Source organism: Ornithorhynchus anatinus, chromosome X1, assembly GCF_004115215.2.
Source record: "Ornithorhynchus anatinus isolate Pmale09 chromosome X1, mOrnAna1.pri.v4, whole genome shotgun sequence".
NCBI classification, from domain to species: domain Eukaryota; kingdom Metazoa; phylum Chordata; class Mammalia; order Monotremata; family Ornithorhynchidae; genus Ornithorhynchus; species Ornithorhynchus anatinus.
Window position 1 is genome coordinate 35,481,895 of NC_041749.1, and position 24,646 is coordinate 35,506,540.

Here is a 24,646-nt window from a genome sequence, read left to right on the forward strand (position 1 = left end):
TTTTCCCCAATCCCTCATCCTTCTGTGTTGTCTAATCACCTGGATATGAACCCTTTAGGCACTTGATATTCACCTCACTCTCAGCCCCACAGCACTTATGCAAATATCCCTAATTTATTTATTTATATTGATGCCTGGCTCCCCCCTAGACTCTGAGCTCCCTGTGGACATGGGACGCGTCCTCTCTGTCGTACTGTACTCTCCCAAGCGCTTAGTAAAGGGCTCTGCACGCAGTAAAGACTCGATAAATGCCACTGATTGACTGATTGGTCACTTTATTGGGCACAAATAACTTCCAGACCATCGGGATAATAAAACAGCGGAAGAAGCTACCCGGGAAGGATGCGGAGCCTTTGTCTTTAAAGAAAAAACAGACCTGTGTATTCCCCAATGGGTCAGTCACTTGTCTGTCTGAACTCGATGACCTCAAAGTGTGTAAATTTTCGGAGATCATCCCTGCACCAGGCTTGATTTGAATTCTGATCCCACCAGAGGGCGATCCAGGGAAAGACAGGCCCTACTGGGAGGGGCTGAGAGGTGGTCAGCAAGTGGACGGGCCAAGGAGAGCAGGTGACGCCTCTCCTGTCCTCTCTGCGACTGTCCGCCCGAAGGAGCCTCTGCCGGCGACACGATAGACAATCCAGACATTGCAAACATAGGGGGTTAGTATGAGGAGGCCGCCAGCTAGCCGCTCTCCATCTCCCCGGAGACTGGGTGGAGCACCGTTGCATCTTAAATTACAACAGGAGGGATTTTAGTTAGCCCCGGTGGAGAACTTCCTGTTGATCAGGGCTCAGGCTTGATGTGGACTTTCTGGGTCATCGGAAAGCTTTTAGAAGAGGAGGGACTGTTCTTTACCTTGGATGGTTGGAGCCAGGGGACCGGATTTGGTGACTCGCCCAGTTCCCCGCAGTGCTAACCTAGAGCTTTCTTGCTGCAACACAAGCTTGTTCGGAGTCGGGTGCTGGAGGAAGCGGGACACAGGCTTCAGTGTGGCCTTGCTTCTGGAGGTGGTGTCCTAGCTCCACCTGCCTGAGGGTTTAGAGGAAAATGGAATCTAGTTGTCCCCGTGCCGGCCAGCCGACCCACCCACATGGTTGTCTTTATTTTGAACTTGATTTTTTTCATTAGTCATATGAACCTGCTTAGCTACCCAAGGGCCCGGGGGAGGGGTATGGACGCCAAGGCCGGTCTAGGGTGTGGGTGGTGCAGGGACCCTCAAGATTTGGGTGGGGAGCAGGCAGAAGAGCACATACGCATATTCTTTATTCATTTAGTTAACTGACTTTCTAGTGAGGGTACAATAATGATAGGGATCAATTGAAAAGGGAAGAGTGAGTCAGGAATTGATCCGAGGGTAAATCAGGGAAGGTCTCTTGGAGGAGGTGGCCCGGTGCAGTGATTGGAAGGGGGAGAGATCGTAGTAATAATAATAATAATGGTATTTGTTAAGCGTTTACTATGTGTCAAGCACCGTTCTAGGCACTGGGGTAGATACGAGCTAATCGAGTTGGACACAGTCCCTGTCCTACGTGGGGCTCACAGTCTCAATCCCCATTTTACAGATGAGGTAACCGAGGCACAGAAAAGTGACTTGTCCAAGGTCATATAGCAGACAAGTGGCAGAGCCGGGATGAGAACCCAGGTCCTTCTGACTCCTCGGTCTGTGCTCTAACTCCTAGGCCATGTTTCTTCCCATGTGAAGGGCGCATGGAGGATCGGAAGAATGAGGCTGTGGTGTCAGAGCTAGGCGAAGGAGGGGTGCTTGGAGGACGCTCCTTGCAGGCCTCCCAGGGGCAGGGGCAGAGGGCTGGGAATAGGTGGGAGATGAGGGTGGCTGGGGGTGGGTGGCACAGTGGCAGGGCAGAAGAGCTCTCCGTTGGCGAGGACCGATGAGGGTGAGCTGAGTGCTCGGAGGGCAGGGCCGCTGGGGCAGACCCCGAGGAGCCAGGAGAGGAGACCGTGGCTGGGTAGCAGGGCCAGGGACAGAGAGTGGCCTAGGGGTGTGGTGGGGGAAAGAGCTGGACAGTGCGGGGCTGAGGGCTGAGGGGAGGGGAGTGGAGGGGCTAGACTGGACTGGGGTGTGGGAGGTGCTGGGATCCTCAGGATTTGGGTGGGGAGCAGGCAGAAGAGCACATATGTATATTCTTTATTCATTTATACATTTTTTCATTTATTCACCTGTTGGTGCAATTGTTAGCTCAGTTGCTTCATCCTCATGGGCTTGGCCGGCTTCCTGCTTTATCCTTGATCTTCTGCGGGCTTTCACTATCTGGAAATGATTGCCATCTGTCTCCCCCATTATTTGCCTCTGAGAACAGAAGTGTTGCAAATGTATTTTGCACAGTGCCTGGCCCTCAGTGGGTGCTCAATAAATACCTTTGATTGACTGCTTGATCGTCAGGAGCCCTGCTCCTGCCGATCCCCCTTAACAGACTGTAATCTGGTTGAGGGCAGGGAATGTGTCTGTTTATTGTTATATTGTACTCTCCCAAGCACTTAGTACAGTGCTCCTCACCTAGTAAGCACTCAATAAATATGACTGAATGAAAGGTTTAGTGGAAGGGAGAAGGGGAAATGAGTTTGGTCTCCACCGTGTTGAGTTGGAAGGAGATACCCTGGGGGGCGGTCAGAACCGGATGGGTCTCCGGGTCTTCAGAAGGGGTTTTCCTTGCAGGATTTCCTTTACTATCCCTCCCTTTGCCTGTTATCCCGGAAGTCAGAGCCGTGAGTCATTGTGGAAATGCCCTCTGTGTGTCTTTCTGAGCCCACCAGGGTCCAGGGTGTCGGGTTCTGGGGCTGGGAGGGAGATGGGGGGCTTCCCTTTCCTGCCCGGGAGGCCTGGCCTTGCTCTCTTGCCGATGCATCCATCCGCTCGGTGCCAGGGAAGATTCCTAGTAGGCATGTGCTTCTGGGTTGACCCTGGAGGCCACAGGCCAGGCAGGGAAATGCTTTATGGTGTAGCGGGTAGATCACGGGCCTGGGAGTCAGAAGGTCATGGGTTCTGTTCCCGGCTCCACCACTTGTCTCTTGTGTGACCTTGGGCCAGCCACTTAACTTCTCTGTGCCTCAGTTATCTCATCTGGAAAATGGAGATCAAGACTGTGAGCCCTATGTGGACAGGGACTGTGTTCAACCCGATTAGCTTGTATCTAACCCCAGTGCTTAATACAGTTCCTGGCAGACTGTAAGCGCTTAGCAAATGCCATTATTATTATTATTATTATTATTTCAATCACCTTGCCCCCTCCTTCCTCACCTCGCTACTCTCCTACTACAACCCAGCCCGCGCACATCACTCCTTTAATGCCAACTGACTCACTGTACCTCCATCTTACCTATCTCACCTCCTACCTCTCACCCACGTCCTGCCTCTGGCCTGGAACGCCCTCCTTCTTCATATCCAATGGACGATCAATCTTCCCATCTTCAGAACTTTATTAAAGGCACAGCTTCTCCAAGAGACCTTCCCTGATTAAGCCCTCATTTTCTCTTCTCCCACACCTTTCTGGGTCATCCTTGCACTTCGATTTGCTCCCTCTATTCACCCTTCCCTCAGCCTCCAGCACTTATGTCCATATCTGTAATTTATTGATTTCTATTAGTGTCTGTCTCCTCTCTAGACTGTAAGTTCACTGTGGGCAGGGAACATGTCTACCAACTCTGTAATATTGTATTCTCCCAAGCGTTTAGGACAGTGCTCTGCACCATGAGCAGATTGATATAAATATGATTGATTGATTTCTTTAGTGGGTTTGTGTTGGCTTTGTCCTCACCAAGAGTCAGAGGAGAGGATGGAGAGCTCTGATTGAGGCACCTGGAGCCAGGCATGTAATAGGCAAATGCAGGCAACCGGGCCAGCCAGACCTCAGGGACTCTCTTGGGGAAGGTGGAGGCAGAGAAGGGAAGGAGAAGTTCAAAGATCCCTGGACCAACGAGCAATTCAACTTGGGGCCCTAAGCGGTTTTGTCCCTTTGTCTGGTCAACTCTCCCGTGCCTTAAGTGGGGCTGGTTTCCCTGTCAGAGACCCAATCCTGGCTTGTAATAATAATAATAATAATAATGATAATGTTGGTATTTGTTAAGCACTTACTATGTGCAGAGCACTGTTCTAAGTGCTGGGGTAGATACAGGGTAATCAGGTTGTCCCACGTGAGGCTCACAGTCTGCATCCCCATTTTACAGAGGAGGTAACTGAGGCACAGAGAAGTTAAGTGACTTGCCCACAGTCACACAGCTGACAAATGGCAGAGCCGCGATTCGAACCCATGACTTCTGACTCCCAAGCCCTTGCTCTTTCCAATGGGTCGAGCGCATCAGGAACTCTCCTATCCCCCACCTAACTTTTCTGTCCCTGGGGACAACAGCACCACCCTCCCCATCTCTTCCTTCTATTTTAACACCCGTAGTCAATCTGTCACCAAATCCTTTTGTTTCTTCCTCCACAGACTCTCCAGAATCCACCCCTTATTCTCCAGCCAAACTGCCATCATGCTGGTTCGGGCACCTTTCATTCATTTATTCATTCAGTCGTATTTACAGAGCGCTTACCGTGTGCAGAGCACTGTACTGATCACTTGGGAAGTACAATTGAGCAACAAATAGAGACAATCCCTGCCCATAAGGGGCTCACAGTCTAGAAGGGGAGAGAGAGACATCCAAACAAGTAAACAGGCATCAGTAGCATTATTATAAATAAAAAGAATTATAGATATGTGCACATCATCAATAAAAATAAATAGAATTATACTTATCAACATGTACATATATACCCAAGTGCTGTGCAGCAGCGAGAGGGCTAGAGCAAAGGGAGCGAGTCGGGGAGATGGGGATGGGAGAGGCAGCAGAGGACAAGGGGGTTTACATCTATCCCAACTGGACAACTGCATCGGCCTCCTCTCAGACCTCCCTATCTCCAGCCTCTCCCCTCTCCGGCCCATCTTTTCAAACATCTTTTCCCGAACATCTTTTCAAACATCTTTCTGCACAAGTCTCTCCACTCCTCAAACATCTCCAATGGCCTCCCATTCCATTCCCATTCCTCACGTCGGCTTAAAGGCATTCGGTTGGCTCACTCCCTCACTCCTTATCCTCATTCTTCCCCCATTTGGCAGAGGCTTTATTCCTTTGCAGCCAACCAACTCACTCTGCCTCGTTCTCCTCTCTCTGTCTCTGTCAGCCAACCTCCTGTTCACGCCCTCCCTCCCGCTTAGAACCACCTCTCCCTTCACATTTTGCCAGCCACTGCTCTCCCATCTTCAAGATCCTTCTGCAATCATATTTCCTCTAGGAGGCCTTCCCTGATGAATTGCCCATCTCCCTGCCCCATATACCCCCGAGACTGATAATGATGCTGGTATTTGTTAAGCGCTTACTGTGTGCAGAGCACTGTTCTAAGCGCTGGGGGAGATTCAAGGGTAACCGGGCTGTCCCTCATGAGGCTCACGGTGAATCCCCATTTTACAGATGAGGTAACTGAGGCACAGAGAAGTGAAGTGACTTGCCCACAGTCACACAGCTGACAAGTGGCAGAGCCGGGATTTGAACCCATGACCTCTGACTCCAAAGCCCGGGCTCTTTCCACTGAGCCACGCCGCTTCAGAATGCAGAAAGTCCTGTTGACTGATTGATTGATTGATTGATGGCTAGACGGGGAAGCCGCCGGAGATCCGCCATCACCATCTCCTGCTCCTTTTCGCTGGACCTCTCCCCCCCAACCCCCAACCTCAAGCTTATCCAAACACAACTCGAGAAGCTGGAAATACCAGTCAGCAGCTCCTCCTGGTAGTCAGACAGTAAGACAATCGTATTTATTGAACGCTTACTGTGTGCAGAGCACTTGGGTGAGTACGCTAAACAATAAGCAGACACATTCCCTGCCCACGGCGAGCTTTCTGTCTAGAGTGGCCCCCTCTGCCAGAGCCCTGCTTGCCCTCCCCAGGCCTAGCCCTGCCCCCTGATCTGGTGCCCAGAGGATTGAGGAAAAATCAGGCAGAGGTTGTGTTTTGGGGTAGAAGATCCTGTAGCTGGTCGCTTGGTCACCAGCCAATTGCAGTCTGATGGGCAGCACCTATATGCATACGCATATGTCTCCTGTACCTCGTGCCCAGCAGGTATCATCTGTGGTTTGACAATTCCAAATTCCGGTCCTGGTGGTCGTCCCCCGCCCCCCACCCCCACCCCGTGTCAGCTTCCAGGTGGAGTTATGGAATCCCTCCAAAAGGGGACAGAGAGGCTCTCCTGACTGGGCTGAGAGGCAGCAGGGGGGATCGAATAGTCCCAGATCACGGCAGGTGCTAGGTTTATTTTCAGCAGACTCCCGACTCGGAGAATTGGATCCCTGCCGGAGGCTTGGCGGGTCCTGCAGGCTCCCGGGAACCCCAGGCGGAGAGGAGCCCCCAGAGAAATGACCTTTCCCCATGCCCACAGGCACAGTCAAGTTCCTGCTGACACTGCCCAGTCCCACTCATTATCTCCGGCCTGCAGAGTTGGGCTAGCGCTCCACATGTGTGCGTGTGCCCACCCTGCTAACCGTGCCCGCCCACAGGCTCCTCAGTGGCTAGTCATAGGCTCCGGCCAGGGCGCCTGTGCCTGGCCTGAGCTTTGGCGGTCAGTCCCTTCCCTTAGTCTCCACAGTCAGTCTCTGAGCCCAAAATAACAATAATAATGAGAAGCAGTGGGGCCTAGTGGTTAGGGCACGGGCCTGGGAGTCAGAAGGACCTGGGTCCTAATCCTCGGCTCTTCCATTTGTCTGCTGGGTCACGCTGGGCAAGTCACTGAACTTCTCTGGGTCTCAGTTCCCTCATCTGTAAAATGGGGTTTACGACTGTGAGCTCCATGTGGGACATGGACTGGGTCCAACCTGATCAGCTTGTATCTTCCCCAGCGCTTAGTACAGTGGCTGGCACACAGTAAGCAATGTAACAAATACCATAAAAAATAATAATTGTAGCGTTCGCTAAGCGCTTACTATGTGCCAAGTACTATACTAAAGGTTGGCATAGATACAAGATAGTTTGGACGCCGTCCCTGCTTGTCATGAGGCTCACAGTCTAAGAAGGAGGGAGTCTTCCTAAAGAAGACATAGAGATGTTAAGTGATTTGTCCAAGGCCACACAGCAGGCAAATGGAGGAGGTAGGATTAGAACCCAGGGCCTTCCGACTCCCAGGCCCATGGTCTTTCTATGAGGCCACACTTGTGTAGAGTGCATGGGTGCCAGAAGTCAGAATGTCTTAGTGTCTTACAAAGGATTAGTGTGACCTATTTCCCCCAGAGTTTAGTACAGTGCTTGTTATGTAGTAAGCGCTCGATACCACATTTCCTATTGTTTTCAGCCCTGCAACCTTGCTGACTTTTTTTTCAGTGCTATTTGTTAACCACTTACTATGGGCCAAGGACTGGGATAGATACAAGTAAATCAGGTTGGACACAGTCCCTGTCCCACATAGGATTCAAAGTCTAATCCCCATTTTACAGCTGAGGTAACTGGGGTGCAGAGAAGTGAAGCGAAGTGACTTGACCAAGGTCACAGAGCAGACGAGTGGCAGAGCTAGGATTAGAACCCAGGTCCTTCTGACTCCCAGACCCTTGCTCTGTCCTCTAGGCCACGCTGCTTCTTCCATTTCCTTCTTCGGGGCTGGGTTTGGGCAGAACTCTGAGCGAGGGCGGAGTGGCTGGCCCTTTACGACCGTATCGCTGAACATCGAGGTCGTCCCTGGGGCATCGGCTGCCTGATATTCATCCTCCACTTCAGGGAGGAACAGGACAAGATAACATAACCCCCGCATCCCACCGACCCCCTCCCAGCGCGGCCAAGGAAGAACCTGATTTCACTCTCCCCACCCCAGGCCAGGAAGAGGCGGTCATGACCTTCTCCGGGCCAGAAATCCAATCTCTCCCCATAGTCTGGTCGGCTGAGTTCAAACCTCATCTCTCCAATGGGGCTGGCTGGGCTGGGAGGGCTGCTTGTCATTAGAGCTGAGAAAGTGATATGCTGGAGGAAGCCTTAATGGAGCCTGGAAAAAGCTAATGAGCTAATGTAGTCAAAGACTAAATAAATAAACCGGCGACCTTGTGTTCTCCGGACTCGGGTGCCCCGGTGGCCGGCTGTGCTGAGCCGTGGCAGACCCGGCCGGGGGAATTCCGGCCAAGACCGAACTTCCTCGGTTTGGGATTCAGGAGAAGGGGCTTCTGAAGAGCCTTCCTGCCTCTGTGCCTTGCCAGGACTTGGCTGGGGACACAGAAACCCTGGCATGGCAGCAGAAAAGGTTGAGGTTCCAAACCGGCCAGCACATCCCGGAAAGCCACAGTCCGGTTCATCCTACAATCGTTGACTTTGGATCCCCAGCCGAATGGCTCTGACGTTTTGGATGGATAAAACTCATTAAAAATCTTTCTTTTCCCACCCTGGTGCTTCCTCCGGACTGAGCGATTCCCTCAAACCCCTCAAGGCTCCTCTCTTCTCTGCGCTCTACCCCACCAGGAAGAACGAACACAAACACCGTTTGAGGTTGCCTCTCTGGACAGGGATTTCCTGTTGTCAGCCTGGAGCAATCGGGGCCTTTCCCTGCCAGCCGGGAGGGTGGGGCGGCTGGGCCTGCTCTCCTGAATCACCTGGAGCACCTCAGTCTGCCTGGAAACAGAGAGGAATTTGTCCAGTTTTATACCGGCCAGTCCAGTTTTTGGCTGGCACGTCCCTTCTGTAGTACCAATAAGGTCCCAGATGCTTGTCTCTCTGGAGGTTTAGTTTTCAGTGCCCATCCTCCCTCTGCCATGGGGCTTGCTGCTAAGCTTGCCACTTTCTTTCTTTTTCTTTTTTTTACAAATGGTATTTAAGCCTTTTCTGTGTGTCAAACACTCTTCTAAGCTCTGGAGTGGGTACAAGTGAATTAGATCAGACACCGTCCATGTCCTGCATGGGGCTCACAGTCTAAGTAGGAAGGAGAACAGGTATTTAATCCCCATTTTGCAGTTGAGGGAACTGAGGTCCAGAGAAGTTAAGTGATTGGCCCAAGGTGACACAGCAAACAAGGGACAGATCCAAGATTAGAACCCAGTCCTCTGACTCCCAGTCCTGTGTTCCTTCCGCTAGGGCACACTGCTTCTCCATGGAGCTTGGACCCAGTGTCCGAGCTCACAGTGATCTGGGGCGGGGGGAAACGCGGGCTACTGGAGTAAATGGAGGAGCCAGCCAAGGTCCTCCAGAGAAATGGTCTGGAGTCTGACTGAATCAGGCAGACTGCCACAAAATGACCACCATATTGTGTCATCACATCACACCTGTGCTGGGATTGAGCGTGTGACATCATGTGACTCTGGGGGGCTGGATATATCGATGGCTCTTGCTGGCCATCCTATGTGGAATCTCCAGGCTAGGACCAGATGGAAAAACTCTACAGGCAGAGATGTAGTTGGGGTCACCCCTCAGTGGCCTTGGAAGTCAGAGAAGCAGTGAGGCTTGTTGTGGGGTTAAGAGGTAGGGACCGCTTAGTTTAAGGAGGTGTCAGGAGAACTCCTCTATTCAGAAATTGGGGCCAGTTTTGGGTGGGAGAAGAGGGAGAAAGAGAGAGACAGAGAGATGGAAAGAGAGAGAGACATCAGAGCCGGAGAAATTGCCGTGGGACTATCAGCTTCAGGAGCAATGAGCCATATGAGAGGATCTCCCAGGAGCAAGCGGAGAACAATCGGAGCAGAATACAGAAAGGGGAAGGCAAGAGGTCTGAACCAGAAAAGCCCGGGCAAGCAGAGAGTTTGGGGCTCCGGAGCTGAGATCAGAAAGAAGGTTGAGGAGGAGCGGATGAGCAGTAAGGAGCGGGCCAATCCGGCCCGAGAGGAGCCCGTGGCTCTTAGCGAGAGCTACTCTCCCCCCCTTCAAAACCTTATTGAAGGCACGTCTCCTCCAAGAGGCCTTCCCTAACTAGCCCTCCTTTCCTCTTCTCTCACTTCCTTCTGCATCGCCCTGACTTGCTCCCTTTATTCATCCCCTTCCCAGACTCACAGCGCTTTTGTATGTGTCTGTAATTCATTCATTTATATTGTCTGTCTCCCCCTCTAGACCGTAAGCTCATTATGGCCAGGGAACATGTCTGTTAACTATTGTATTGAACTCTCCCAAGCTCTTAAAACAGTGTTCTGCACACAGTAAGCACTGAATAAATACGATCGAATGAATGCAGTGCTGTCGACACATCTCCACACCCTGTCCCGCTGTCCTCCCTGTATTCCCCTCTGTCCCGCTCGCTTCTCTTTCTCCCTGTGTCCTCTGGGTGCCTTTCTCCTCCCTTAGTCTGGTTGTGGGTTGAGGCCCTGCTATTTGGTCTGGTGAAACAGGCAACCAGAACACAGCATTCAGTACCCACAGCACAGCAAACGGCATCCGGCACCCAGTGTCCCGCAACCGGAGTCCAGCAAACAAGCATCCAGTCTCCATCGTCCAGTACCATCAAGCACCCAGAGTACAGCAAGCAGTGTCCGTCCGGCACCCAGAATCCAGCAAACTGTGTCCAGTCTCCAGAGCCCAGGCTGCAAGAATCGCATTTTCCTAACAGCTGAATGTTTCCTGCATTTCTCTTTGGCACATGGCTCACTTTAAGGGCCAGGACTCTGTGGCTCGCTCTAGTGCTGAGAATTCTGGGGGACTTTTCTCTGCAGAAGATGGGAAGGGTTTCTTCCCTGAATTTTTATGTAGGCTTCAGCTGGGGTGGGTTTGTTGGTAGGGGTCTCTTTATCAGTTTGCTATTCTGATTTCAGGAGGGAGAGGGAAAGAGAGAGAGGGGAAGAGGAAGAGAGAAAGAGACAGAGACAGACAGAGGCTCCTATTTTATTCTACGCCACTACTAAGATCAAGGCCCCCAGGAAGCTCTCACAGATATTTCATCACTATTAATAGGTTTGAACATTCAGAAGCCAAATTGCTGGATTTCTGACATTTAGAAAGAAACTCAAGTGAGAAGTTGCCTAGAAACCCTTTTCCTGACTAGAATTCAAACAAGCTTTCACTGTGGGAGAGAGAGGGGGAGTGGGGAGAATGTGGGTGGAAATGTACAGTAACTGTGCATGTAAGGGTGTGTGTAAAAATAACCTTTATCACAAAGCAGCAAGAGCTCCAAATGCTGCTGTTTACAACATTAATGCCAGTGATAGATGGTGATTTCATTTATTATACCGTTGCATGCACGAGCAAAGATTTTCATCTGTTCTCTGGAGCCGGTGCTTCATCGAGTTCTGCTACCAAGGCAGGACATTATTCAGGGATGCACCGATGGACAAACGAGGAGAAAATGGACAAACACGTAGAAAGTGGCGAAGCAACATGGCTCAGTAGAAAGAGTACAGGCCTGGGAGTTAGAAAACCTGAGTTCTAATCCTCGCTCTGCCACTTGTCTGCTGGGTGACCTTGGGCAAGTCACTTAACTTCTCTGGGCCTCAGTTACCTCATCTTTAAAATGGGAATAAAGACTGTGAACCCCATGTCCAATCTGATTAGCTTGTATCTGCCCCAGTGCTTAAGACAGTGCCTGGCACATAGTAAGCGCTTAACAAATACCAAGTTCAGAATGTATAGGCTAAGCGCTCACTATGTACCAGGCAACTTACTAAGCTCTGTAGTAGACACAAGCTAATCAGTTTGGACCCAGTCCTTGTCCCACATGGGGCTCATTTTAATCCCCATTTTACTAATGAGGTAATGAGGCACAGAGAAGTTAAGTGACTTGCCCGAGGTCATACAGCAGACAAGTGGCAGAGCTGGGTTTAGAACCCATGTCACTCTGACTTCCTGGCCTGTGCTATACCCACTAGGCAACACCGCTTCTTCCACCATTGTCGGTGCTCTCGGACCTCCATTCCAGGCCAGAGTCTTCAAAAGAAAGACTTTCTAGCCTTTGAGCAGAATCCTTCAGAGATAGTTAAGTCAACAGTTTCCTGCTGGCTCCTACTCTTCATTCGATTCATTCATTCACTCATATTTATTGAGCGCTTACTGTGTGCTGAACACTGTACTAAGCTCTTGGGAGAATACAATAAAGTGATAAACACACACATTCCCTACTCACAATGAGTTTTTGTCTGGAGGAGGAGACAGACAATTGTATAAATAAATTAGAGATACAGAGGGGGAATGAATAAAGGGAGCAAGTCAACTAGATGCAGAAGGGAGTTGGGAGAAGAAGAAAAGAGGGCTTAGTCAGGGAAGACCTATCATCTCCACTATTCCCTAGGGCCACCTGAGCTGCTTCCCAGATTCCGGACTGGCCTGTAGAGGACCTCTCCTGGTATTAACAGAAGATTTTTCTGAATGTTTATGTCCAGTTGCGTAGCAGGGGGGTGGTTTGGAAAATCTTTCCCAGCTTTGAGCAGCCAAATATCTGAACCCAGCCCTGGCTAAGAAAAGCCAAGAACAGGTGGTCTTGGCTATGACTAGCTCCCACCCCCATCTCCCAGCCTGCTCTCCAGTTTCGCCAGCTGAAGAGACGTCAGCACGATTCTCCCTGCTGAGGATCCTGAGCAGTGGAGTTTGGGGCATCCTGTGGGATAATTGCTTTAGCCAGATCAAAGCTCTTTCCTAATGATTAGTCATTCATTCATGCATCATTCATTCATTCAATCATATTTATTGAATGCTTACTGTGTGCAAAGCACAGTAGTAAGCACTAGGGAAAGTACAATGTAACAATAAACAGACACATTCCCTGGCCATAACGCATATGCTTTGCATTCCGTTAGCACTGAATAAATACTGCTGTTCCTACAAAGCCAAAGTTAATTGGCAGTTTACTTGTTCAAAACAATTTTCATAAATAAGTGAAAACATCCAGGTGTCCTAAGTACTACTTCAGTGAATCGAACCCTCAATTATTACCAAGAAAATATTTGTCCTTTCCCACCCAAATCCTTTTCTGTTTATTTTTTCCCCTGAAATTTTTTCCCTAACAGGACGCTCCTCACTACCAAATGTCAAGCCAAGGCCCGGACTGGGTTACTTTCCTTTGTTTTTTTCCAGGCCCAGAGGGCACCTCCTAAGCAGCAGATGTCACCGATGAAGTTCCCTGGCTGGGCCCAGGGTGGGGGGAAGGGAGCACCAGTTCCGCCCAGATAGCACCATCATCCCCGGCCCTGGAGTCAGGTTGCTTATCTGAACTCCCCGGGCCCTTGCACTATGCCCTGGAAACATCCCGACAAGCTCTTTTCTGCTGGCTACCTGCACTTCCTGTTTACAGCGGGACCGGGCGAGCCCTGAGAACAGCCCCAGCCCCCTCTCCCAGGGCTTCCCCTGCTCCTGCTCCCGCTGAGCCGGATCTGCAAGGGCAAAGGCCCTGCTGCAGCCTGGGAAATCACTGGGGAGGGGATGGAGAGGAGAGAATTTGAGCTGCGGGGAGGGGAAGTAATAGTGGAATTTGGAGGACATTCGGAAACCAACTTCCAGGTGGTGTTAGAGCCTGAACTTCTCTCCAAAACCTGGAGCAGATGTGGCCTTTTCCCAGACAGGCACAGAGCCGGAGTTGATCCCTTGCTTCCTGCCCACTCCCTATCAGCCCACGTCCATATCTTTCTGAGGCTCCACAGTGGGGAGCTTGGGATATGCTTTTGCCGAGGTCTCAGACAGAGGGAAACCCTTCTCGCAAAGCCGAGGGGCCTTCTCCGACCAGAGCCTGCGGAGGGACCAGTCGGTCGAATGACCCATCCTCCATCTTCTTGGTTTCCTCATCCCAGAAAGGGCAGTCTGTCTTTGACTGTTGGTCACTGTCTGTCTGATTGTCTGTCTGGGATTTGCCATCACCTATGTCTTCGTCCTGTAAACTCCCACAATATGCGAGGTGTGTTCTTATAAAACCCTGTTTATGGAAAATCTGCTCTGATCTGCTCACTGTTTCTGAACCCTCACCGACGAGCCCAAGCCATTTCTTCCACTTTTTGTGTCCAAAAAGATTCTTGTCATCAGATATACGTTCTTAATCCCCTAAACACTGGGGCCAAAACATATAGCGAAAGCATGTACATTCTTGCAGAAATGAGATTATTTGTATCTCAACTGACAGAGAGGAGGTAACCAGGACCTGTGGCCTTCTCACTGAAAGCTGCTGGCCCCGCAGGCCCAGGGAATGGAATGGACACCGGGGAGATGCTGCCCATGCTCAGTTTGGGGGAACAGAAGTGTTTGTCCTTCAGGGCGACAGTAGAAGGGTTAGGACCTCTTAAGTGGCCAGAGGGGAGGCTCAGGGCTCAGTCTGGGGCTCAGCTTCTTGCCAATCCAGAACCCAGCTTCCTGCCTGTCTAGAATCCAATTTTCTGCCAACCCAGGACCCAGATTCCAGCTTGCCCAAGACCCAGTTTTCTGCTTGCCCAGGATCCAGCCTTCTGCCTGCCCAACACAGACACTCTCCTTTATTCCCAGAACTTCTTGCCTGCCTGATAGGCCTTTGCTTTTTTCTCCTGGGCTCTGACAAACCTCCAGTTAGAAACCGGACAACACATAAGCACTTCATTCAGAAGCTTGACGTGACCAAGCTCAGTCAAACTGGGTGAGGCTGGAGGAGGGGAAGAGAGGTATAGAAAAGGATTTATAGTACATTGTTTGGTTTTGTTTTCTCTCCTCCCTGTGGAGCTCCATCCTCTTTTCCTTTTTTTTTCCACCATGGAAAAGCAGTTGAAGGCATAGGTGGAGCAAGGGCTCAGATACCTTTTCTTGCCCTTGGTTAAGAGCGGATGAGCCATTAGGCGTGGTTCATTTATAGTTCCATTCTTTGGGGTCCTGCTTATTTCCTGTGGGCAAATGGCTAGACTGGACCCTACTTTAGTTGTCAGCCTTTAGGCAGGGGTAATTGTCAAGCAAGATCACTGTCCATAAATCCTGAGGATTTCTCTGGAGGTGGAAGTTCCCATGTCACAGTCCTAAGGGGACCATCACCCCACCTCTGACTCTTACTGCTGTATAATAATCATGGTACTTATTACTTATTGCTTACTATTTGAAAGCAAAATCTTCTAAGTGCCGGAGCCATCGACCCCTGGCCCACGTCCTACCTCTGACCTGGAATGCCCCCCTTCCTCACATCTGCCCAATTCACTCTCTTCCCCTCTTCAAAGCCCTACTGAGAACTCTCCTCCTCCAGGAGGCCTCCCCAGCGTGAGCTCTCCCTTTCCCTCTGCTCCTCCTCCCCTCCCCTTTGCCCCTACTCCCTCTCTCTGCTCTACCCCTTTACCCTCCCCACAGCACTTGTGGATATTTGTATATATTATTTATTGCTCTAGTTTATTAATGATGTGTGTATATGATTCTATTTTGATGGTATTGATGCCTGTCTACTTGTTTTGTTTTGTTGTCTGCCTCCCCCTTCTAGACTGTGAATCTATTGTTGGGCAGGGATTGTCTATGTGTTCCCGAATTGTTCTTTCCAACTGCTTAGGACAGTGCTCTGCACACAGTAAGCACTCAATAAATACGACTGAATGAATGAGTACAAGCTAATCAGGTCAGACACAGTCCCTGTCCCACAGGGGGCTCACACTCTTAATCCTCATTTTACAGATGAGGAAACTGAGGCTCAGAGAAGTGAAGTGGCTTGCCCAAGATCACCCAGCAGACATGTGGCGGAGCTGGGATTAGAACCCAAGTCCTTCGGACTCTCAGGTCTGTGCTCCGTCCACTCAGCCACACGGGCTCTAATGGCCTTGGGCAAGTCGCTGACCTTCTCTGCGTCCCCGTTTCCTCATCCATAAACAGGGAACTAAACACCTTTTCTGCCTTCCCTTTAGTCTGTGAGCCCCATGTGTCTGTGCCTGATCTGATTGTAGTTACACCAGTGCTGAGCACAGAGCTTGGCACATGTAAACACTTAACAGTTACCACAACTTTTACTAACACCAGGTGAGGGAAAAGCTCTCTCCTTCTGAATGTCTGAGAGGAACAGCTACTCAGAGGGAGATTGGGCTGAAGACGGATGGGGAAAGGAGAAGCGAGTCGCTGCCCAAGTAAGAGCTGCACTGTGGGACTCCGGGGGCAATGGCGGTCTGGGATGTGCCAGTTGGAGCGATGTGGAGATGAGTTTGCTTGCAAGATTCCAGGGGTAGAAGAGTGGGCGAGCGCTGTGGGAGTGAGTGACAGCTAGTATATCTGGTACAAAGTGTGAACCTGATGACTGGACTTGGAAGGGCTTCTGAGTGGCTAATCTAATCAACACGTGTGTTGTGTGTGTGTGTGTGTCTTTCACTATCTCTGCCTGATTGTTCAGGAATGTGCCAGGAGATAGCCTGTAGTCCCAAACCTCTGCTCCAAAGTCGGTGAAGATTTAAGCATCTAAGCACCTGGAAGAGTACGATACAACAATATGACAGGGTTAGTAGACACATTCCCTGTTAGTAAGTTCACTGTGGGTAGGGAATGCGTCCGTTTGTCATATGGTACTCTCCCAAGCGCTTAGTACAGTGCTCTGCATGCAGTAAGCACTCAGTAAATACAACTGACTGACTGATTTACAGCCTAAAGGGGAAGACAGACATTAATAGACTGTGAGACCCATGTGGGACGTGGACTGTGTCGAACCTAATTAATTTGGAACTACCCCACCATTTATTTTGGTGCCTGGCACATAGTAAGTGCTTAAAAAATACCTGTAAAATAAAATTGCTGTAGTTCCAAAATAAAATTGCTGTAGTTCCTGCCTCCTTCCCCCAGAACTAGTATCCCACAGTTTGGACTGCAATATATCCAGTTTGGAGCCACAGGGAAAGGAAGATGTGTTTGTCTTGTCTGGAAACGAGTTCAGGAGAGGCAGGAGGCAGGGAGGTTGGCAAAATCAACCCATTTAGGGGCAAGGGAATTAGGGAGGAAAGGGAGGTAGGGGAAGATAAAACAAACACATCTTCCTTTCCTCCCTAATTCCCTTGCCCCTAAATGGGTTGATTTTGCCAACCTCCCTGCCTCCTGCCTCTCCTGAACTCCTTTCTATACTCTATTCTGCTGCCCAGACTTCAAAAATGTCCAGATTATGCTTCCCTACTCCTCAGGAAACTCCAGGGGTTGCCCATCCACCTCTGCATCAAACAGAAACTCCTCACCACTGGCTTTAAAACAATTAATCATCTTGCTACCTCACCTCACTACTCTCCTACTACAACCCAGCCCACTCACTTCATTCTTCTAATACTAACCTTCTCACTATACCTCAATCTCATCTATCTGGCCGCCGACCTCTATCCCACATCCTACCTCTGGCCTGGAATGCCCTCCCTCCTCACATCAGGCAAATAATTGCTCCAGCTTCAAAGCCTTATTGAAGGCACATCTCCTCCAAGAAGCCTTCCCTGACTAAGCCCTTCTCTCCTCTTCTCCCACTCCCTTCTCCATCACCCTGACTTGTGCCCTTTATTCATCCTTCCTCCCGGCCCCACAGCACATATGTATATATCTGTATATAGCTGTAATTTATTTATGTATTTGTTTATATTAATGCCTGGCTCCCCTTCTAGGCTGTGAGCTCATTGTGGGCAAGGAATTTGTCTCTTTGTTGTTATATTGTACTCTCCCAAGCACTTAGTACAGTGCGTCGCACACAGTAAGTGCCCAATAAATATGATTGAATGAATTGAAGGCAAGAACCTCGCAGTGTGCATCTGCTCCCTTGTGATAATTGTTCCCCTGTCCTCTCTGGTGGTCAGGCAGGACCCCTGAGTAACCAACCATTGCCCGCTACTCCTGAAGACACGGGGGGGCAAATTCAGATCAGTTGCATCGGTTCGTTTAGGTATCCTCACTCCAGATTGGCATTCTGCTGCCTGTGACATCGACTGGCTGGGGGACAGGATATTAGCTAAAATTGCGGAGGAAGGGTATTCCAGGGTGAGTCACTGAACAGGTCGGTGTGTGAAAAGTCATCCAGCAATATGGTCCCCTTCTAGACCGTAAGCTTACTGTAGGCAGGGAACGTATCTGCTAACTCTGTAAGCCCGTCAAACGGCAGGGACCGTCTCTATCTGTTGCCGACTTGTTCATTCCAAGCGCTTAGTACGGTGCTCTGCACATAGTAAGCGCTCAATAAATACTATTGAATGAACTCGGTTGAATTGTATTCTCCTACCGCTTAGTTCGGTGCTCTCCGGCTCAGGTCCTTCTGGAGTCTAACACTGCACCAGGAACGCTGGGCTCACCCCAAATTACTCCCCGCAGTCACAGAGATTTGACCTTCCCCCCGAAAGAGGGAGGAAACGAGACAGGGGTTTGCCTGCCCAGGACAAGCCCGTCAGTCAGCCAGTCAATCGCCTCCCGCAGCCCTCTCCCTCCTAAGTGCACACTTTCTGTAGAACTCTCGGGCTCACCTGGGGCCCCACCATTCTTGGTTCGAGGGCATTTGGGGGCCAACGGCTGCCTGCTGCCTTTCCTGCTGCCATCTTCTCCAGGTCCCGAGGCTCTCACATCCTACTGTAGCTATGCGTGGCCTAGGGGATAGAGTAAGGGACTGGGAGTCAGAAGGACCTGGTTTCTAATCCCGGCTCCTCCACTTGTCTGCTGAGTGATCTAGGGCAAGTCACTTCACTTCTCTGAGCCTCAGTTACCTCAACTGTAAAATGGGGATTAGGACTGTAAGCCCCAGGAGGGACATGGACCGTGTCCCACCTGATTATTTTGTATCCACCCCAGCGCTTAGTACCTGGCATATAGTAAGCGCTTAACAAATGCCACGATTGTTATTATTATTACTGGCTCAGGGAGTCAATTCTCTGAGGCAGGCTGGCTGGTGAATTTACTTTCACCCCGTCTTTCTCAGAGCCAGCTCTCCTACCCATAACCAATATCCACAACCCCCAAGCCTGTGCAAGCGGTTCCGTGGCTCTCTGCCAAGAATGCGGTCTGCCAGCGGCCCGGGAATGGAGCGCACCGGGAAGCTGCCCTTTAAACAAACACAAGGCCAAATACTATGCCAAGAGGGGACTTGGCCACGCCAACGCGGAGCCAAGTCAGAGTCAGCAGAGGCGGCAGAGCCAACGCTCAGAGGCAGAGAGAAGGGGAGGAAGAGGAGCAGAAGCCAGAGAAGTTAAGTGACTTTCCCAAGGTCACACAGCCGGCCAAAGGCGGAACCGGGACTGCAATCCAGGTCACCTGACTCCTACTGTTGATAGCGGTATTCGTTAAGCGCTTACTATGCGATAAGCATTGAACTAGACCCTTGGGTGGATACAGGATAATCAGGTCCCCAGTGGGGTTAGCGGTCTTTCCATTAAGAAGCATTTCCTCTCTAATCGATCAGTCGACCTATTCGCCGTACCAAGATCTCGTCTATCTCACCACCGGCCCCTCGTCCCTGTCCTGCCCCTGGCCTATGGTAATTATTGAAGGCCTACTGAGTGCTGAGCACTGTACAGAGTGGGAGAGTACAACAGAAGCTAGGCTCATTCCAGGCCCTCTCACTTCCTGCTCTCAAGGAGCGTACACTCTTATAGGGACGACAGACAGGCATCAACTACTGATCGATAGTAGGAGCAGGAGGAAGAACCAGGATAAGAGAAAGAGCATGGACTAGTAGAAAGAGCATGGTCTGGGAGTTAGAGGACTTGGATTCTAAGCAGCGTGGCTCAGTGGAAAGAGCCTGGGCTTCGGAGTCAGAGGTCATGGGTTCGACTCCCAGCTCTGCCACTTGTCAGCTGTGTGACTGTGGGCGAGTCACTTCACTTCTCTGTGCCTCAGTTACCTCATCTGTAAAATGGGGATTACCTGTGAGCCTCACGTGGGACAACCTGATTACCCTGTATCTACCCTAGCGCTTAGAACAGTGCTCGGCACATAGTAAGCGCTTAACAAATACCAACATTATTATTAATCCCGGCTGTGCCAAATGCTTGCTGCATGACCTTGGACAAGTCACTTCACTTCTCCATGCCTCAGTTCTCCTGTTCTCTCTCCAGAGAAGCAGCGTGGCTCAGTGGAAAGAGTCCGGGCTTGGGAGTCAGAGTTCATGGGTTCGAATCCCGACTCTGCCACTTGTCAGCTGTTTGACTGTGGGCAAGTCACTTCACTTCTCTGTGCCTCAGTTCCCTCATCTGTAAAATGGGGATTAACTGTGAGTCTCACGTGGGACAACCTGATTACCCTGTATCTACCCCAACGCTTAGAACAGTGCTCTGCACATAGTAAGCGCTTAACAAATACCAACATTATTATTACTTAGACTGTGAGCCCGAAGTAAGCACTTGATAAATATCGCCGATGATAATACAGTGCTCTGCACACAGTGAGGGTTCAATAAATACGATTGAATGAATGAATAAAGAAGAACATGAGATTGCAAGCGGCATCGTTACTGATTTACTTCCACCCTCCAGCTGATTGAGGATTCTTTCTCCCCGGTGGCACCGGGATGCTCGGAGGAAACGAGGTGGCGTGAGCCCGTTGTGGAACAGGAACTGTGTGTCCTATGTAGTTCGCTTGAATCTACCCCATGCTTAGAACAGTGTTTGACACATAATAAGTGCTGAGGAAAGAGCAGGGGCTTGGGAGTCAGAGGATGTGGGTTCTAATCCCGGTTCCATCTCTTGTCTGCTGTGTGACCTTGGGCAAGCCACTTCACTTCTCTGTGCCTCAATTACCTCATCTGTAAAATGGGGATTAGGACTGTGAGCCCCATGTGGGACAACTTAATTACCTTGTATCTATCCCTGTGCTTAGAATGGTGCTTGTCACATAGCGCTTAACGAATACCGTAATTATTATAATTATTAAATACTACTGAAAAAAATGCCGAAGGGGAATGTAGTGTAAAAATGCTACGATGAAATAGTTAACTAAATAGCTGGCCGTAAGTGGGATGCAAGACCCATTTCTTGGCACTGGTTTTGCTCCGGGCTTGAGCAAATGGCCCAAGCTGCTTTGGGCTTGCCCAAAGGGTTTTGGCTGGAGAGAAGATTCGTGCAGGAAGCCAGGTGGAGTGGCAGACACCATATCCATTCCAGAGCGGGGTTGGGGTGAAGTGGAAAGTGTCGTGGGCTGCTGCACGGGGGTTTGTCGGACTGGCCGTGCTAAGGATTTTGCAAACCAGTGACCAAACCACGTCTTTCCCATGGCTCTACAAGTGTTTCCCGGTTGGTCACCCCTGTGCCAGCCACCACCACCATCCAACGTTCAGACCCGCTTGCCCCACAGACCCGAACGGCTTTGGACCAAATTCGGCTTGGTCACTCTACGGGGGTCATCCCAGATGCTTCTCTGTAAGCTTTATTCCCAGAGAAGCAGCATGGCCTAGTAGAAAGAGCAAGAGGATTGGGAGTCAAAGGACCTGGGTTCAATCCCGCCTCTGCTATTTACCCGTGGTGTGACCTTGGGCGAGTCACTTATTTGCTCTGTGCCGCAGTATCCTCACAGAATCCCCACTGAATGGGGTTCAGTACTTAGCCTGTGAGCCCCACGCGGGACAGCGACTCTGTCAGTCCTGTTTCCCTATATCTACCCCAGTGCTTAGAACAGTGCTTGATACATAGTAAAGGCTTAACAAATGCCACAATTATAATTAAAGTCCATTTCTTGCCTGTGGATTTCTGCCGGCTTACCATCAAGCCAGGAGAAGCAGTATGGCTTAGAGGAAAGAACACGGGTCTGGGAGTCAGAGGACCTGGGTTTTAAGCCTGGTTCTGTCACTTATCTACTATGCGAACTTGGGCTAGCCACTTCACTTCTTTGGGCCTTTGCTACCTCATCTGTAAAATGGGGATTAAGACTATGAGCCCCATGTAGGATGTGGACTGTGTCAAACCTGATTATCCTGTATCTAGCCCGGTGCTTAGAACAGTGCTTGACACGTAGTAAGTGCTTAATAAATATCATTAAAAAAACCCTAAAACTTCAGAAGTGAGAAATAATGATAATAATAATAATGGTATTTAAGTGCTTACTATGTGCCAGGCACTGTACAGCACTGGGGTGGATACAAGCAAATTGGGTTGGACACATGGGGTTCCCAATCTCAATCACCATTTTATAGATGAGGTAACTGAGGCACAGAGAGTGAAGTGACTTGCCCAAGATCCCACAGCAGACAAGCGGCGAAAGAGCAGGTGCTGGAGTCCCCCTGCACCCAGTGACTTTAAAGAGAATTTAAGAATATTTTAGGAAGAACTAAAAGGTGATTAATAATTATGGTATTTGTTGGGCACTTACTATGCCTTGAGCGCTGTATTAAGAGCCAGGGTAGATGCAAGATGATCAGGTTGGATAAAGTCCCTGCCCAACCTGCGCCTCACAGTCTTAGTAAGAGGGAGAACAAGCGTTGAATATCCATTTTATAGACAAGGCAAGCGAGCCACAGAGAAATTAAGTGATTTGCTCAAGGTCACACAGCAGACAAGTGGCGGAGGTGGAATTAGAACCCAGCTCTTCTGATACCCAGGCCCGTGTTCTTTCCACTAGGCTACGTTGCTTCTTTAGGAAATTAAGAACACCCCACGAAAAAGCAGAGACATTTAGCCACATTTTCCCATTTCCCATTTAAACCCTCTTGCTGTAGAGGGATGGTGGTGATGATTTTGGAGATGGAGGCTCCTGACAAGAATAATGGATGAGCCTCTGAGGTGAGGTTTTCAGGGCTGAGAAACTGCACGAAGGAATCGATCTCAATGATGGTGGTTTGCACCATGCCTCTCACACTCTCTCATTCCTGCCAGTCCCCGCCGATGGTTGCCTTGGTAGCCACTGCGGTTTTCGCCGCCCACATTAGGCAGCTATTTTTCACGATTCTCGCTGGGCCCGTCCACCTCACGGATCATCCTAAGTGTTCTAAAGTCAGAAATCTTCACTCCTCATGGCAGAGTCCTGCTTCTAGAATCGGTATCCTGATGTATCCTGATGTGGGGCTAGGGAAGCAGCATGGTCTAGTGGAAAGAGCACAGATCTGGGCGTCAGAGGACCTGGTTTCTAATCCAGGCTCTGCCATTTACCTGCTGTAGGACTTTGGGCAAGTCACTTCAGCTCCCCATCTGCAAAATGGGGATTCGATACCTGTTCTCCCTCCTATGTGGACTGTGAGCCCCACATGGGACCTGATTATCTCGTATCTACCCCAGGTGGGTACACAATAAGCACTTAACCAATACCACAATTATTATTTGTAATATTATTAAGGCATAAAGGTCATAAAATGAAATCCAGGAAGAAAACGCCGAGTTTCCCTCGGTGGTACTTTTCCCCACGCTGGGTTGAAACAGACCTTTTCTGAACCTTAACTCTTACCACCCCCCGTGAAAGGGATTTTTGCCTGAGTTCTAAGCGAGGACTGTTTTTAGCAGAGCTTCCAAGGAAGAGCTTAGCTGGCCTGTCACAATCTCTTTCTATTACTGACCTTGTTGTTTGATGACAAGGCTGCTGACAGCGTGATTTTCTGAACTGGACACCCCCTCCCTGCCGTCGGTCTGCCTGGTGGAGCCTGAGAGCTGCAGGGCTCGATGGGAAATTTGTCCTGAAGAGTTGCCAAGGCAACACCATCAGCATATGACTTCCTGGAGGAACCAGAAGGGACCCCCCTCCCCTCCATCCTACCCTTCCAGGCACGCTGCAGGCTCACGGGGAAAAAGAGCAAGTCAGCCGGCCCGGGGTTCTGTCTGACCACCCTGGACCAGGGTGGACTCTGTAGCGTTTGGTCACGGGGTCATGGGAGTACTCCCAGTTGGAGGAAGGCCGGACTCTGATGTCTGGCAGAGGGCAGAACAGTCCCCAAGCGAATGGCAACCAGACAGAGGGAGTCTATCAGTCGGTCAATCAATCCGCAAATAAAAATGGTACTTGTTAAACCCTTACTATGTGTCAAGCACTGTTCTAGGTGTTGGGGTAGATACAAGTTAGGTTGGGCAAAGTCCCTGTCCCAAAAAGGGCTCACACTCTCATCCCCATTTTACAGATGAGATAACTGAGGCACAGAGGAGTTAAGTGACTTGCCCAAGGTCACACAGCAGACAGGAGGCAGAGGCAGGATTAAACCCAGTTCCTTCTGACTCCCAAGCCCATGCTCTATCCACTCAACCATGCTGCTTCTGTACTAACTGCTTGGGAGAGCACAATACCAAAGAATTAAGGGACACATTCCCTGCCCAAAAAGAGCTTAAAGCCTAGAAGGAGAGACAAACGTTGATATGAATAAATGTCGGGGTTGACAATGGCTGACAGAGATTTTTACAAACAGTGTGCCCGGGGTATCAAGTCGGCCACCTGGGGCTCACAGTCTAAGTAGGAGGGAGAAGGGGTATTGAATCCCCATTTTGCAGCTGGGGGAACCGAGGTGCTGAGAGGTTAAATAACTTGTCTGAAGTCACAGCAGACAGTTGGCAAAGCCAGGTTTAGAACCCAAGCCCTCCGACTCCCAGGCCTGTGCTCTTTCCACTAGATCGCACTACCCAATGGAGAAGAAAGTTCTCTCTCTCTAACAGGAAAATTCCAGGCCTTGAGTTGACCATCAGATTTGATGTTCATAACCTCAAATACAGTGTTTATCAGTGTCTAAGACTGTGGGAATGGGGGCTAGGTCCCCCTAATCTGATTGATTAATTATGGTATTTATTAAGTGTTTACTGTGCTCCAAATGTTGTGCTGAATGTTGAGGTAAATAAAAGAGAATCAGATCAGAGTCCCTCTCCCATGTCGAGTCTATTTGGCAGTGAGAGATGGTATCTCAT

General features: G+C 50.1%; 1 long non-coding RNA gene across 1 annotated transcript; it reads right to left on the reverse strand.

Annotated features, from left to right (window-relative positions):
* Positions 1-258: 258 nt before the first annotated feature.
* Positions 259-23,539, reverse strand: LOC120638047. Its single transcript, XR_005659502.1, has 4 exons — positions 23,320-23,539; positions 18,314-18,433; positions 2,182-2,311; positions 259-1,032 (listed from the first exon to the last, which is right to left on the reverse strand). It is a non-coding gene; the product is annotated as an uncharacterized LOC120638047 (long non-coding RNA).
* Between the last annotated feature and the right edge of the window lie 1,107 nt (positions 23,540-24,646).